This window comes from Brienomyrus brachyistius, chromosome 22, assembly GCF_023856365.1.
Source record: "Brienomyrus brachyistius isolate T26 chromosome 22, BBRACH_0.4, whole genome shotgun sequence".
Classification (NCBI taxonomy): Eukaryota; Metazoa; Chordata; class Actinopteri; order Osteoglossiformes; family Mormyridae; genus Brienomyrus; species Brienomyrus brachyistius.
This window is the reverse complement of record NC_064554.1, coordinates 4,836,801-4,851,150: the sequence shown is the minus strand read 5'-3', so window position 1 is coordinate 4,851,150 and position 14,350 is coordinate 4,836,801. Positions and strand designations below refer to the sequence as shown.

The window sequence follows — 14,350 nt, the reverse complement described above, 5'->3', positions numbered from 1 at the left end:
TAATTCATAAACAATGAGTTACATGATTATATTTTGCGTTAAAAATGGTTGGTTAGGTAATGTGTCAACGAGAGTATGTAAATCAACACTCGATATGAAAATATCCAGAATTATTACTGTAAAGCGGCTGGCTAGTTTATCTCCGCTTTTGCATTTCATTTATCTTTATAACAGATGTGTTATAAATGTGTTATGTCAGGAAGCCTGTAGTAGAAACTGAAACAGCTGCCGTTCACCTGCCGTTCAGAGGTTAAGTATAGTCGTGTGAAATACTTTTAATGACTGCTGCCTTTATAGTCAAATAAAAATTTTGATGTAATTTTAGATTCCAGCCACAGATTATGTTTTCTTGGATTATATACATGGCAACGTGGACTAGTAGCACTACCTCACAGCTCCAAGGCCGGGAGTGCCAATCAGGCCCTCACTCTGCACGTCAAGCTTACATGGCCTTCTCTGAGCACTCTGTCTATTTCTGAAGTCTTGCGGAAAAGGACATCGGTCTTTTTAAACTGTCCACAGTGTGTGAGTGCGTGCCTTGAAATCCGCGGGCATTGCCAGCCTTGTGCCCTATGCAGTCTCACATAGGCCCGGGGCCCACAGCGCCCTCTGGTGGACAAGTGTTTGGAAGATGAATATATGAACGTTAGAAGATCCTAGAACCGGGTTTTAATAATCGGACCATAGAAACTCTGATTTGATTATAAAATAATGTAGCTCATTTTTATAAGTATGCTTAAACGCTTAAAAAATACGGAGACAAATCGTACATTAGATTTTAAATCGGTGCTGGGTAGCAGGGGCGTCAGAGGGGCACGCATTACCTGGCAAATTCAGGGGGCACCAATTTATGGTGGTCCCAAAATGTACCGCTGCCCCCCACCGCCCCTACCAGAGGGGGAGGCAAAATGACATTGGGGAGCTCTGACACGAGTCAAGGAAGCCAAGCCCTGCGGAGAACGCGCAGCGCTTTGGAGACAATCCGTCGCTAGGTGTCACTGAAGTGCCGTATTTTTGCTGAGGAGCTGCACTCACCGACTCCATGCTGAACACGATTACTGGTATTCATAAGGGTCCTTTAAGACTTACGCATACAAAACTCCACGATCACATGTTACGTAAAACCCCACCATGATTAAAGCGGAAGTGGCGCCTTAATACGGAGTAAGCATTTGAGTTTCTCACAGTAGTTATATGAACTGTATAGGGGGCACCAGGATAAATAACATCTTAACTCCTGTCCCTTAACAGAGAAAAAGGTTAAGAGAGGGGTGCGGATACACAATATTGTACTTTTCGCTGATGACATGCTCGTTGCACGTTCAATAAACAATTCGCAGCAATATAATTTTTAAAATATAATAAAAGTGATTTTATTTGCCATGTTGAAAAATATAAAAACCGCATGTAAAATAACTGTGCTTAGTAAAAAAAAAAAAAAAAGTAGTAGTAGATAGTGGTAGAGCGATAGGTATATAGTGAAAGCAGGGTGCTCAGTGGGACCGCGAGCTAGTCTGCGCAGCAGCGCCCCCTGTCGGTCTCCTCCAGCTGCGCACGCAGAACCAGCTGTATATAAAGCCGCGGCGGTTCGTTGCACTATCTGTTACTCTGGGTCTCGGCCGGAAAATAATATTTAAAAAGAAGAAGAGAAGAGGGACGTGAAGCGCCGTGGCCGATGAGTATTGACAGGTTTTGCAGCCTGGACGGCTCGGACCGTTTCTGGGTGAGCTGCCTTAGCTGCGTGGATCACCGACCGGCTTCCGGCGCGGCGGCGCCCGAGTTCTCAGAGCCGTCGGCTCGCCATGTCGCCGCCGGGAGCCGGTCCGCTCCGGTTCCCCATCGTGTGGGTCTCTGAAACGGGCCCTGGGTGCACCGTGCACACACCGCTTTAAATGGTCCCTCGCCGGGGGTCTAAGATGATTTACTCGGCCTTTGGCTGCCAGCTGCTGTCTGTTTTGGAAACGAAGCATTAAAATAATACAAATAAAAAGACTTTAAGTACGGCAACGTGGGCACGGCCGGATTCTGCCGAATTGTTATTAATGATATGTTACTGTCTTTAATTTGACGGTACCTAAGCTGACGTTTCGCTGTAACCGGGATATAGGGGGATTTACGGTCCCTCAGCAAGTGGGCGATCCCGGGCCGCAGCACCTGCATGTAGTCCGGACCGGTCTTTTTAAAGTTTGCATGCTCAGATTTGTAGTGCTGCTTCAGGTAGGAAGGTATTTGCGTTCATGCCTGTCAGGGAAGGGCAAAGCGGCCCATCTGATAGGCAAATATGACAGAAGTGTTTTTGTCGCCGGTGTGCGACGTCCCCGTGTGAGCTGCTCACACATGCGTGCATATGTACCTATAGCGTTTGATGACAACGGGGGTCTTGGGCAATGACTTGCATAAAAGGGAAGAACAAGAAGCAGTTGCTGAGGTTTAGTCTGATGTCACTGGCGAGTGAGTCACGTTCTTTGGGGCCACATGTTTGTAGCGTGTGGTAGGGACACGCACGCACACTCCCTTGAAAAACCTGTGACTCTGAGGGACCATAAAACTACTACTTAAAGCAATTTTAAGGAAGAAAACTTTGGCTGTATTTTGCGCTAATTCCTCTTTATTTCCTTTTTGTTAACAGAGGTTTTTGAAACCTGAAGAGCTTGTTGTCGCTGCGATTGCCACCCTTAACAATACCTCCTCCAGCTTCTGGGGTGGTGGGGTGGGGGCAAGGGAAGGTGGTTTAGCAACCCTCCGTGTGTAATTGCTGTGCTTAAATTTCACTGAAATCCCCTAAGGCATGTAGCTTAGCTGGAGCCTGAACGGTTAGTGCCAAATGGGAGTTTGAGGATGCACTTGGTGCTGTAAAAACAGTGTACATGGTACTGGCAGTTCCAATTTGTGTGTGTGTGTGTGTGTGTGTGAGCCCCGGCTGGGCCTGCTTAGGAAATTTTGTGTGTGATCTGAGGAGAGCTTTCCATTTACCTGATGGCTTGGCCAGTCTGTATCTCTCCGGGGTTAGGAATATGTGCTGGAAGGTTGTGGGGGTCGAATCCCATGGCTAACGTAGTAATCACATGATTAGGCCCTAGTAAGACCCCTAACCCCAGGTGTTCCAGGGTCACTGGCTGACCTAGGGGTCTGACCAAGCTTTCCTCGTGTGTGCATCACTTTGGGCTGTAGTCTAGTCTACAGTGGTGCTTTGTATCAGTGTGTTGCTCATTTGACCCACTCGCCTTGTTCTTCCATCCTGGTCTGGTACTTTTAGCCCCTTGGTTTCCATGTTGTCGTGGCGACACAAGACTGTCCCCAGGGCAGAGTCAGGAACATCAGCGTGCTGGGATCACAGCTTTCCAGAGCTGATGGTTGAGATGGAGTTGTGGATGCCATGGTGGGTGGGGTTGCTGGGCGGGATTAGACCAGTTAGGCCAGCCCGATGGGACACACGACATCCTCGTTTCCGTTTGTTGCACTCACCCGCCTGGCCGGCTCTGTTTCAGGACTGGAACCGGACATGGCACTCCCGCAGCCCGGACCTGACCCGGTGCTTCCAGCACACAGTGCTGGTGTGGGTTCCCTGCATCTACCTCTGGGTCTGCGCACCCTTCTACATGCTGTACCTGAAGTCCCATCAGAGGGGGTACATCCGCATGTCCCACCTGAACAAAGCCAAGACTGTGAGTGTCACCGCTCCTCACTCAGGGACGCACCCAGAGACCGTGAACCCCCCCCCAGTACTGTACTTTGTTCGCCTTCAATTCATGAAATTGATTCAGCAGCCAAACACACTTGTCACTAAACCAGTTGGCTTCCTGTGTATCAAAGACCTTTTGTCTTTGTGATTGTGCCCCCCCCCCCTTTTCCTAGAATACAAATCAGTCCTGTGTTGTGGTGTGTTAATTCCAGTTCATACAGGTCGTTCACGAATCTTTGTTCCCCCACCCTCCCTCGTCGCAGGTCATTGGTTTCCTGTTGTGGATTATCTGCTGGGCAGATGTTTTCTACTCTTTCTGGGAAAGAGAGCAGAGGATTTTCCGGGCCCCTGTGTACTTGGTCAGCCCACTGATCCTGGGGGTCACCATGGTGAGAGCTGTCTGCATCTGACACCTTTGACATGTAAATATAATGTAATTGGCAATTAGGAGCCTGAGCTGACGGGTTAGGGTTTGACACTGGAGCCTGAGCTGACGGGTTAGGGTTTGACACTGGATCCTGAGCTGAGGGGTTAGGGTTTGACACTGGATCCTGAGCTGAGGGGTTAGGGTTTGACACTGGATCCTGAGCTGACGGGTTAGGGTTTGACACTGGATCCTGAGCTGACGGGTTAGGGTTTGACACTGGATCCTGAGCTGACGGGTTAGGGTTTGACACTGGAGCCTGAGCTGAGGGGTTAGGGTTTGACACTGGAGCCTGAGCTGACGGGTTAGGGTTTGACACTGGAGCCTGAGCTGACGGGTTAGGGTTTGACACTGGAGCCTGAGCTGACGGGTTAGGGTTTGACACTGGATGTAAGGCAGCTCCGACTGGTATGTAACATACTAGCTTCAGCCCCTTGTCAGTGACCTCATCTTCTGAAGGTGTTTAGATGGCCCCTCTTGCCGGTGGAAAGTTTTCCGAGCCTCGTAAGACAATCCGGCCTGATCTGCAACTTATGACCCCTGACGCTCATTCCCCGTGGCAGCTCCTGGCGGCCCTGCTGACCCAGTACGAGCGTATCCGGGGCGTCCAGTCTTCGGGCCTGATGCTGATCTTCTGGCTGGTGGCGCTGCTTTGTGCTTCGGTCTCCTTCCGCTCCAAAGTCCTGCAGGCGCTTGACGAGGTGAGGATGGGCTGGTGCACATCTGGGTCACGTGACCGCAGAGTAACCGGGTCGGTACTGTGGTGTTAACGTGGTGTCTGTCTGGGTGTGTTGTGGAATTGGTAATGCTGACGCACATTGATGACTTCATCACCCTCTTGCCCTCTCTGTGTTTCCATCCAGCCGGACGCTGTGGACATCTTCCGCTTCACCACATTCTATACGTACTGGGCCCTGCTGCTTGTGGAGCTCATCCTGGCCTGCTTCTCAGACCAACCCCCTCTCTTCTCCCAAAGCGTAAAGGACCCCGTAAGTGAGACCTCGCTCACGTTCCTTTTCTGCACCCATCGGCTGCAGTTCCCGCCGTTGAAATATATTGACGTTGTCAGTGTTTGCGGGAGTGCTGAGCCAAGTATGGAACGGTCCCCATGTGACGTCATGTTAGATCATGGGGCTCTCGGCCACTTTTCACCTCAGACATGTTTACAGAAGTGACTGTGAGTCATTGTCGCGTTTTTAATGGAAGGCTGTTTACTAACAGCTGCTGTCTGACAGTGAACGTCTGCGGGTTTTGTTGTGGTTTTGAGCTGCAGGAGCATAAGACTAAAATGGAGGGACATTTTTTTGTGTGTATATTAGTGTTGTAGTACTTAAGACTGGTCTTGACCACTTTTTTGCGGTCTTGGTCTCATCTTGAAACTAAACTTTATTTTGACTCTGTCTTGTCTTGGACATAGAGGACTGGAGGTTTTATTTCAAGACCAGTGAAGACCACTCGTCATATCGCTTCAGTATTTATCACAACGGCTTAATATTCATCTGTTTAACCGTCAGAACCTGATAATTGCGGAATGTGTTGGTTTTTTGTTTTTTTTTTCTCCCTGATTAATCTCAGGCTCGTAATTTTTTGCACAGGTAAAACACACAGACATGAATCGCATATCTTTGCAATCGAGAGAACTCGCTCAATCTAGTAGTATAAGTTGCAATGTTGTGTGCTAAAACATTTCAGAGTAATCCTGTATGCAATAAGCCATATATTTTAAACATTTTCTGCGAAAAAAAACCCTAATAATCCATAAAACATCAATATTACTCACATTAGACGGAAAACTTCTGGGGAAAAAATATATATATTTTCTTTATTTATAGGCTTTTAAATAAAGGGATAGAAAGAGTCAATAAATAACAGCAAAACACGGCGTTCTGTTTATTAGGAAGACAGTTACTTGATATTTTCAGTATTTATTCACAAAAGGTTCTATATGTTTGTTTAATGTCAAGCTCTGTCAGAACAGCTGAAATAGGACAGACACTCTACCAGTCATGGCATATAAGCTATTCCGCTTTAGACTGTAAAACCGGTATGTTATGTCTGTGTTTGTCCAGTGGATCATAAACTAAATGCTTTTCTATTTCAGTTTCATTCCGAAAACACACACACACACACACACACACACACATTTATGTAAAGCAGCATCGTCTCACACTGGAAAAAGCGTCGAGACTTTTATTGAAATAAATCTATTCAAAGGAAAAACGAATCCTTCATGAAAAATAAACTCTTTTCAACAAAAACACGTGCCACAATTATTGGCCCCTCTGGCAATTACCGTAAACGCAGTACAACTGAAGCATGTTTCCCATGTAAATTGTACGTCTTTGAGTTGATAGGAGTGTTCAGGAGCCTTCAAGCTGTAATCTGTGATTTTTCGATGAACTGGGGTATATATAAAACTCATTTTAATTTGTATATATTTATGAATAAAATATATAAAGTGTTTATATAATATTATGATTAAGCATTGCTGTCTAACTTTGCTGACTTCAACAATAACCCAACTGGATGCAAAATCGGACATTCAATTCCGTCTGGCACTAACCATAATACTAAGCTATAGAAAGGTCCCCAATGAAGCCCCTGCATTCACACATCATCAAGACCCTAGTCTCAATTATGAGATTGCATGCACTACAAATGTAATTTCTTGTATTAGATGAGACTAAAAATTCTGAAATTTCAATAGGCGCAAGTAGTTCTTCCTTGTAAGGATATCAACACTGTGTCAGCATTTACACATCAGATTATGACACATTTGAATGGGCCAGAATGTGCAGGAAAACCACACAGCACATGTGGCTAATTCATGTACTTACAGTGTAATGAGCCTAAAATCAAAGGGATAGAAAAAATGGGCGGGGTTCAAAGGGTTAACACAGTATTGTGATTGGGTGTAAAATGTGCCGCTTCAAAGCTCAAATGCAACCAGTAAGTTGTGTCTCATTTGAGAAAAAAAAGTTACACTTGTAAAGAAGCATTTATATTGAAATTTTAAGAAACAGCCATGGTTCAAATTACAGTGACACCAATTTTAGGCCATACTGCTTAGCCCCAACATGGTGCCTATGCTCCATATTTCATAGTGTGCTGTGTTGCGTAGATTCAAACATTAATCTGTTTCTGATCTTGACTTGATCTAGCCCTGCCTTTGGTCTTTGGTCTCGATACTCTCTGGTCTTGGCAATGACTTGGTCTCGGTTTAGCTGGCGTTGACTCCATTACTAGTGTGCAAGTCTTCAATACGTTACTATTTTGGGCAGTTTCATGTGGAATGGCTGCGAAATCTCTGATTGGTCCATCTTTCCTTCATTCATAGAATCCCTGCCCGGAAGGTGGGGCTTCTTTCCTGTCTAAGATAACCTTCTGGTGGATCACTGGGTAAGAGGCTTAATTCAGACTTTGAGTGGGTGAGGGGGCTGGTTTCCAGTTTGGTGTTCTTGTTGAAATAGAAGTACTTTTTTTTCTGTAAAATGCATCATCAATATAATTGTGGCGTCCCTAGTACACCATGTCACATGACTGAGAAGCTGCTGCCTCTGGTCCACAGGCTAATGGTGCAGGGCTTCAAAAGACCCCTGGAGGAGAAGGACCTGTGGTCCCTGAATGCCGGCTGAGGATCGCTCCCAGCGCGTGGTCCCACAGCTGATGTATCACTGGGACAACGAGTGCCACAGGGACACTAGGTCAGATCTGCTGCTGCTACTCCTAGTTTTCTCCAGCTGGGGGCAGCGAGTCACAGCCTCCTGTGCACTCCCTTTCCAGGCCCCCGCTGAAGACCCTGTACTCCCCGAAACGGCCGGCCAAGCCCAGGAGTGACGATCCACCTCCGGAGGAGTCTGAGGTTCTGATCCTCAACACGTCCCCCAAGAAACACCAGCCGTCCCTCCTGCTTGCCCTCTGCATGACCTTCGGACCCTACTTCCTAGTCAGCACCCTCTACAAGATCATCCACGACGTCCTCATGTTTGTCGGCCCTGAGATTCTGCGGTAAGGCTCTCTGCGGGCTCTCAATCGGTCCTGGAATCCTGAAGGAATCGGAAGTGCTTTGGATTTATTTTCATGTCCCATCCATAATCCTTAATGCTGACAAGTTTGTCTTCGAAGAAGATCAAACTGATGGCTGCGTTCTTCTGAACCAGGCTGCTGATCAATTTCGTGAACGACCCCAGCACTCCCTCTTGGCACGGCTACTTCTACACTGCTCTGTTGTTCGCGTGCGCCTGTGTGCAGACCCTGATTCTGCAAAAGTACTTCCACGTGTGCTTCATGACGGGCATGAGGGTCCGCACCGCCGTTGTGGGCGCCATCTACCGGAAGGTGAGGGAACCGCCTTCCATCAGAGGTCCATGTGTGTGTTTGCGGTGTGCGTCTATTGAGGTCAGAAGTTGACTTGGCAGAAGATATCGGTAGTCATAATTTTGCTCACTTTACCAAAATCGCCTCAGGAATTTTTAAGGCCATTGTAGAGAGCTCAACACCTTCGGCCTTCATGGTTGTGGGTTCGCATCCCACCTCAGCTCTGTGAATCATTGGCGTATTGATGTTTTCCCCGTGTTGTAGGCCATGGTGATCACCAACGCGGCCCGCCGCACCTCCACCGTGGGTGAGATCGTCAACCTGATGTCAGTGGACGCACAGCGCTTCATGGACCTCATCACGTACATCAACATGATCTGGTCCGCCCCCCTGCAAGTGGTGCTGGCACTGTACTTCCTGTGGCAGGTGCGTGGGGGCAGGGCGTCACAGACTTGTGTTATAATGATGCCCAGCTCCCCCCGGAGTGGGATGGGTCAACTTTTGGTGACTAATGGAGGTATCTCTACCACAGAACCTGGGTCCATCCGTGTTGGCCGGGGGGTAGCGGTGATGATCCTGATGGTGCCGGTGAATGCCGTCATTGCCATGAAGACCAAGACGTACCAGGTAGGACAGCCTGTCATCTGAGTGTGGGCGCCAATAAAATCCTGTGTCTCCACAGTTGCCTCGTAGTCGTGATGCTGTCCCTGTCTATTCGCGGCGCCCCCCCCCCCCCCCCCCCCCCCCCGCAGGTGGCCCAGATGAAGAGCAAGGACAGCCGCATCAAGCTGATGAATGAGGTGCTGAACGGCATCAAGGTGCTGAAGCTGTACGCCTGGGAGCTGGCATTCCGGGACAAGCTGTCTGAGATCCGCGAGAGCGAGCTGGCCGTGCTCAAGAAGAGCGCCTATCTGAGTGCCGTCTCCACCTTCACCTGGGTCTGCGCGCCCTTCCTGGTGAGCCTTGGTGGGCATGCTTCAGCTACACCGAAATGGCGGTTCACACCAGCCTGAGTTAATGAGGCCCTTACCTTATTTTGGCGTTATTGTTGTCTACATAATAAAAAATGTTTAATAAATATATTCTGGGCAGAGGTGGAGATTTCAGATCCAGAAAGTACTTATTGGATCTGAAATGTCCACTTCTGGTTCTGTGTAATATCTGATGTGAAGGATCCTGTTTCTATCCTTTTCATCTGACTGTTCTGGTCTACCGGTCCTGTAGGTGGCACTCTCCACTTTCGCGGTATACGTCCTGGTGGACGAGAAGAACGTGCTGGATGCCCAGAAGGCCTTCGTTTCCCTGGCGCTATTCAACATCCTGCGCTTCCCTCTCAACATGCTGCCCATGGTCATCAGTAGCATGGTGCAGGTGGGTGAGGCCACACCAATGGGAGGCCCTTCCTGCCAAATCTCAGCCAATCGGCTCACAGTATAAAATCTGAGCCTGACAACACTGTGCAATCGGTGTGTATTTAAGAGGAAACTGGGCTAATTTGTCACCGATCAAGCAGCCCAGTGACCCAGCGACTCGCGGAAGCTGCTTGTCTTCAGAGTAGCTCTTCGTTAAAGGATATCCGCTGTAGATGTTCCGCTGAATCCTCCATCGTTTCCTTTACTCCCCATACTGCAGGCCAGTGTGTCACTGAAGCGTCCTGCGCGTGTTCCTGTCACACGAGGAGCTGGAGGAGGACAGCGTGGACAGAAAGGGGATAACAGGCTGTGAGTGGGTGGGACCATGGGCGGGGCCGGTGGCTTTGTGTGGGCGGGGCCAGTGGCTTTGTGTGGGCGGGGCAGTGGCTTTGTGTTGGCGGGGCCGGTGGCTGCGGGAGCCCTTGACTCACTTTTACTGTCATTGGTAAAATTGCTTTTATGACAACCCCAAGGTGCATTAGCCCTCTCGTGTGTTCAATGAAATATTCAATGAAAGGAGCCAGAAATAGTGACATCAGTTTGGTTTTTCTTATTTATCCAACTGAATGTTGCAACTACACCATTTAGTCATCTTAATGCAGCCAAGACTTTGGTGATCAGATATGTGGAATCAAAACAACCTTCCACAATTGCTTACTATGTACTTTTGTAATGTTTCTGCAAGTGTTCCAAACTGCATTTTGCAATATGTATACTTTGATGTCAAATCACAAACTTCACGTAAATCTGACACATTTACAAAGTACACTAAGATTAGATGAGTTTAATGCCAAACAAATATATAAGAAATAATTTGTCATGAATTAAGTTTGATGTTGAATGAAATGTGACCATGGCTCAGTCAGTGAAAGTGTGTTCCCTACCCTTAGACCCCAGAGGGTTAATAAATACAAGGTAAAGCTAAAGGAAATAATTAAATAGTCTTACAAAGTGGCCTTCTGCATTTGCGGCTGGAGGCCCTGGGGCCGTGCGTTTGCTTTAAGGCAGCGAATGACAGTGAGTATTTGTACAAATGGCTGTTCAGGTCGGGTCAGTTTTTTTCTAGTTCAACAGCCCAGATGAGGCATGAACTCAATAAAAATACCAAATACCAGCCAGAACAATAACCGTGTCCCTTTGTCCCAGCCCCTAACAGCATCATGGTAGCCAATGGCGTCTTCAGCTGGTCCTGTGGAGACACGCCCACCCTGAAGGGGTAAGGAATGCTCTCTCCAGGCTGCACAGCCAGTCTGACTTCCAGCTCCTTAAACAGTAACCTGCAGCTCCAGTTTGTGTCCCTCTTATTGCCGCCTCCTATAACCATGCAGATTTTTGTTTGGAGAATGACCCCCCCCCCTCCAACCTAGTTCCACATCGAGCCTCCCGTTTTGACAGCTGCCCTCCACCTCTCTACAGGATCAGCATACGCATTCCAGAGGGGGCGCTGGTCGCCGTGGTGGGTCATGTGGGCTCCGGGAAGTCCTCACTGCTGTCCGCCTTGCTCGGGGAGATGCAGAGGCAGGAAGGCTCTGTGTCAGTCAAGGTGCGTCGGGGTCCTGCCTCCTCCTGTCTCCCCAACACTTTATTGGCCCAGGGCTCCTCTGCTTTGCTACTTAGACCCTCCCCTTTTCCTAAGTTCGTGGCACGCCATTGGTCCATTTTGCCGTCGCTCTCTGATAATCGCTTCCCCATTGGTTTCTTCTAGGGCTCTGTGCCTACGTGCCCCAGCAGGCCTGGATCCAGAACGCGTCCCTGCGGGACAACATCATGTTTGGGCGCGACAGAAAGGAGGGGACTGGTACCAGCAGGTGGTGAGGCCTGTGCTCTTGACCCGACCTGGAGATCCTGCCAGCTGGAGATGCCACCGAGATCGGGGAGAAGGTCAGGAGGCGGGGCCATTCCAGTCATGGGTTTTCATGTAGATGTCAGCTGATTGACAGGCCGACGGTCTAGTAAAAGCAGAGCTGGTGGGAGGGGCTTAGCAGGCTGGCTGAGCAGCCCCGTGTTTCACCGTCACCGCAGGGCGTGAACCTCTCCGGGGGGCTGAAGCAGCGGGTCAGCCTGGCGCGGGCCGTGTACTGCGACCGCTCCGTCTACCTACTGGACGACCCGCTGTCCGCCGTGGACGCCCACGTCGGGAAGCACATCTTCGAGGAAGTCATCGGGCCCCGGGGGCTCCTGCAGGGCAGGGTAGGGGCCCCGGCGTCATCGAGCGCATGGTTCCTCACAGCCAGTTCAGCTTTGACATAATTAAGTATCCAGCTTAAGTAGAACAGATGGAACGGTTCTGTTCCTTTGTCCAGTAGCTATAAAAACAAGAAAAGAAACGGTAAGTAAAAGGGCAAGAAATTGGATGTGTTAAGAAGAGATGGAAAGTTCAGGTCCAGAAATTGGAAATCCAGACCAGGATTTTGTTTCAACCAACCAGTTGAGTATAAAGAGTAAGAGTCACAGAGTGATTGGTTGAAACAAAATCCTGGTCTGGATTTCTAATTTCTGGACCTGAATTGTACACTTCTGGTGTTAAGTGTGTGTAGCTGTGGTTAGGTGGGTCGTTGGGTATGTTTTGCTGTGCGATTGTGTGTGTGTGTGTGTGTGTGTGTCACAGACGCGCATCTTGGTCACGCATGGCCTGAGCTTCCTGCCACAGGCTGACCTGATCCTGGTCATGGTGGACGGTGAGATCACAGAGACGGGCTCGTACCAGGAGCTGCTCGGCCACCAGGGCGCTTTTGCTGAGTTCCTGAGGACGTATGCCAACACCGAACAGGAGGAGGCGCCAGCAGGTAGGCTGCCTGGCCCTGGAAATGCCCACGGCCCCCATCTTTGTCCAGTTTTTTTTTTTTTTTTTTTTTTTCTTTCTTTATTTCTTTCTTTCTTTCATTCTCCTTCCGTTTCTCCTGTTCATATTGTTTTTGTCACTTTTCCTTGTGCGGTCCAGAAGGAGAGAGTGAGGACCAGGAGGATAAAGGGAGAGAAGGAGGTGTGAGGTTGCTGTGTTTCGGGGGCCCTTTGAGTCATTGCAAACCTGCATGTGCTGCATGTTGAAATTTGCATTTCCGGAACATTCCATGAGTTTAAGATGTGCCACTGTTGCTTTTTTTTATCAATTCCCTGGTGGACCAACGTCCAGTAGGGTCCTGTTAGAGGCAGCTGTGGTCCATCTCAGTAAGACCCCCTCTGTGGATGTAGCGGGTTGTGGCGCCTGTCCTCCTGCAGATCTTGATATTCCAGTGCAGCTGCGGTACCACATCCACCAGGGAGTTCTTATATCTTTAGGTATTAGGTGCCTACAGAGCACCACCTAGTGGTCAGAGAGGGTGATGCTGGAGTGGAAAGCAATTTCAAGCAAATGTGACTGAAGTTGCTTTGAGTTTTGGCTGCGGTGCTTGTGAGGGGGGGGGGGGGGGGGGGGTGTTGGGAGTGTGAAGCGTGACCCTGACAATGTCTGTCTTCTCGGGCACAGATGGGAACCTTCCTCCGAAAGGCCTGGAAAATGGGGCTCCTTTGGGGATGCTGAGGTGAGTGTGGGGGACGGTGTGGTGGATCAGAGGAAAGCACTCCGATTACCTCACACTCCTGTTAAGTATCTTGGCAACTGTTATGAAAGGAGATAAGTAATTCAGTTCAATTTCACACAACTCCTCCAGTATTAGCTGTTTGAGAGCCTAATTTCTTCATGGCTGTCATGCAGTCGGAGCAGTTCAGCCAAACCCCCACCAGAGGGCACCGGTAATGTTCTTTCGGGAAAGCATGGCAAGGCAGCTGACGCTGGCAAGCTGACGGAGGCGGACAAGGCGAACACAGGCAGGGTAAGCCATGCAAACGGAGTCTGGGACCTTCGCCGGTCCCTCCCTGATCTTTGTATAGGTCTCCATGTGAACTCTGTTGCCCCCCCCCCCCCCCCAGGTCAAGTTGGCGGTCTTCTGGGAGTACATGAAGGCCATTGGCCTTTTCCTGTCCTCTTCAGCATCCTGCTCTTCCTCTGCCACCACGTCGCCTCGCTCTCCTCCAACTACTGGCTGAGCTTGTGGACGGATGACCCCGTGGTGAACGGCACCCAGCCGTACAGCAAGCTGCGACTGGGCGTGTACGGCGCCTTGGGCTCTGCCAAGGTACAGAAATGCGGCGTGAAACATCTCCGGTTATGGAAAATAACCTGGGATATTCCAGCGGCGAGGGCAGAGCCAGTCCGCCCACGGCAGATACGGTGTCAAGACGAGAGCAGCGCCGGTCAGTCCACTGGCCAACATAGACTGGTGTCTAGGGCGCCTCCTTCTGAGAGGGTCCTGACTTGGCAGACTGATTTCACTGGGTCTCTGACGGAGGCTGCTGGCAGTGAAGCTTGCCTAGGATACTACATGCGCTTTGACTGGTACTGGCCAAGACCACGGTCTAGGTGTTGGGTGTTAATCCCTCAAAGGAAGAGCGGAGCTTGACTGCTTTCTACAGGAAGTGATGTGTTTTCCTGGTTTGTTTCTGCTCATAAATTCGGTTTTGGTTACGCAGGATTTT

General features: G+C 49.3%; 1 pseudogene; it reads left to right on the top strand.

The window, feature by feature from the left end:
* The first annotated feature begins 1,170 nt into the window (after positions 1-1,170).
* LOC125717441 (multidrug resistance-associated protein 1-like) lies at positions 1,171-14,335 on the top strand (annotated as a pseudogene).
* The last annotated feature ends 15 nt before the right edge of the window (positions 14,336-14,350 follow it).